This window comes from Pipistrellus hanaki (assembly GCF_964339955.1).
Source record: "Pipistrellus hanaki genome assembly, chromosome: 10".
Taxonomy (NCBI): domain Eukaryota; kingdom Metazoa; phylum Chordata; class Mammalia; order Chiroptera; family Vespertilionidae; genus Pipistrellus; species Pipistrellus hanaki.
The window spans coordinates 21,431,529-21,434,688 of NC_140512.1; positions in this window are offsets into that span (position 1 = coordinate 21,431,529).

Here is a 3,160-nt window from a genome sequence, read left to right on the forward strand (position 1 = left end):
TTTGACGGATACATGTAGAATGGACTATTTGTCCTTGTACACATATAAACACACACACACACACACACACACACACACACACACTCACACACATGTCTATATGATGTGTGCACCTTCAAAGAATTTCTCTGTAAATCTCTTAAACTGTTTCAATACAGCAGTGATGGATGGACCTCTCTTTTAAGCGCTATCCCTCTGCATTCACCCACCAGCCTCCCAAAATTTAAATGGAGGGAAAAAGAGCTTTGGGGGGATGGGGAGTGGATGAAGGGGAGAAGGACATGACTCATTCCAGTAGATTCCTTGTGAAATCATTGCCCAGACTTTGCATTTATTGAGAGGATTTGTCTCTGCACTACTCTGATTGCTTTGGGCAAGCACTTGCTTTATTTTCAATGCACTTGGGGGGACAGTTGCCACATATGCTCTGAGATGAGCACAAGTGGGAAGCAGTGTCTGTGGACAGAGGCAGGGAAGGAGGGCATAATGTGAGAATGACTCTGGAGCAGTGTGGGCAAAATTAAAGCCATCCACGGAACAGCCTTATCTGCAGCTACAGCTGATTTCTCCTCTTGCTCTACCCATCCTCTCCTCCAGAAAACAAACAAAAATTCCCACACACCACATGATTGCAGGATAGCTAGAAAAGGGGGGAGGGAGGCTTAAGACAACCACTTTGAGGAATCCACCTGAAATCACCTTTTTATTGTTAGCTTTTCTCTTTGATCATTTCCTCAAGCCAATCAAACTTAAAAGTCACTTGTCCCCTCTCCCCGGTGTCCATTTCACTTTCCTTTGACTTTCTATTATAGTTTTTAGAAAAAGTCAACGTCAGTGTATTTTCTGACCACGATCCTGAATTGCCCCATGACATCTCTTGGACTGTGTTAGGGATTCAAACTCCTTTTAAAGAAGCCAGGTTTTTCTTAAAGTAAATTCTTATAGGTAAACAGTGAAGGAGACAAGTTTTTCTGTTCCCCAAACAAAGCAATATGGGGCTGCAGGCATCATTTCAATTATTACTACAGGCTTGGAGAAAAAAAAAAATATATATATATATATACCCTGGTTAAGATATTATTTAATAGGTCCCACATTTTCACAATTTGTGATTGTCACATTGTTGTCAGTGATGAGAATGGCACCAGGTGTTAGGCTGGTGGGGTTAGACGGGACCTGGGTTCAGCAACCAAGGTACTTGAGTTCTGATTAGTAAAGAATTCAGAGCCAAGGCTCTAAGAGAACATTTATTTAGAAAATCACAGAAGTAGGAGAAGCAATTTGTAGAAGAAGGTGATACAGGCAAAGGAAGGGCCCTTAGAGCTTAGAAGTGAGGAAGGTAAAGGGGATCTGTGTACCTGTGGGGAGGGGGGTGGGAGAAGGGAAAGGTGCAGGCATGGGCATGCTCCAGGGAGGGAGGACACTCTGGATCAGGGGTCTTCAAACTACGGCCCACGGGCCACATGCGGCCCGCAGAGGAGTCTGATCCGGCCCGCCAGGTTTTTTGGGCAGTGAGCGCAGCCGAGGTGTTACAGTAGGAATTAGTAGTTCATATAGTCCGGCCCTCCAGCTCTCTGAGGGACCGTGATCTGGCCCCCACTTTAAAAAGTTTGAGGACCCCTGCTGGATCTTCCTTCCTAAGGGCTCTAAGCGTGGGAATTTTAGAGGTGCAGGGTCTCTTCTGTAGCGGCTCCCTGCCGAAAAGAGATGTACTTTTCTTCAGAGTTCAGAGATCCTTGCCCTCTGTCAGAGGGATGATGAGGCCTGGGCATAGAAGGCGGTGGCGATGGTGTTTAGAGGTGGTATTCCCTAAGAAAGAGTGGGGCTTGTCACCTGGTGGAGATAAACTGTCTTGGCATTATTGGGGCAAAAGCTAGAATAACAAGAATTATGACAAATGGTTTGATAGGAGGAGAAAGATTTTGTTCTAAGTAAAAGGATGGGAGAAAAACAAAATGTTAGTTTGGAGGATGGTAGTCAAATACTTAAGAAAATTAGAAATATTTAGGATCCGTTCAATTCACAGGTGAAAGATAAAATTTGAAGACCATTATTTGAATTAAAGCTTAATATTCACAATTATGTATTATGTAGTCTATAGAAACATAGTTTCCCTCTTACAATCACTGTTATTTTTTTGTTATCAAAGAGCCAAATTAAGACTAATTTATTTACTATATTAGGGGCCCAGTGCACAAATATTAAACGGAATCAGAAGAGGCTCCTGCCACCGCAGCTGCCCTCGCCAGCCATGAGCCCAGCGGCTGAGAAGCGCTCCCCCTGTGGGAGCTCCTGCATTGAGTGTCTGCCCCCTGGTGGTCAGTGCACATTATAGTGACCAGTCGTTCCAGTCATTCCATTGTAATGGTTGCTTAGGCTTTCATATATATATAAAGTCCAGTTTCAGTTTGGCCTGATTATTTGCATGTACACAGCAAGAATAGCAATTGGTCATATAGGGTCTCTTAAGTCTGCTTCTCTGGACTCTCATTATGGAGCTTCAAAAAATCTTTCAGGCCAAAGTAGCTAAACCTCCAAACTGTCATCAGGTTTTCCTGCAATACCTATAGATTTGGGGGAATTTCTCAGGTTCTTGAGGTCCCCAAAGATGTATTGAGGTTCCTTTCTTGTCACCTCTCAGGAAAACAACCTTCATTCCTTACCTGGAAAGACTACTATGAATCATAGGATCAAGCAATGCACCAGGTCATGTCTCCAAGGGGCTTGTACTAGCTTCAGAGTCAATTTTCATTTCTTAAAGATTTCTAGTGACATCCAGAGTTCAGGCATGTCTCTGTAGGTGTGACATTCCAGCCAAAGTCTTGGTTAAAGAACCACAATTGAAAACTGGTCTTATTGAACATGCAAAGAAATGTATTGCCATGACTCACCCATTAACAATTGCCAGGTTCTGGAGGGATAAGGTAGAGAGAAAAATAATTTACCAAATTGCTTTTATAAAATAAGTCTTCTTATATCTGGAAAGCAAGAGGAAAATCCTCATCCATTTAACAATGTAAAGAAGAACTAAAATCAAATGTTTACTTTTGCTCTCTAAATTGATTTACTTAGTAAATTTATTATTCAGTTACTTATATAATTTTCTTTTAAGATTTTTTTCACAAACCTTCTATAACTTTCACAAATCTTTTTACAACTT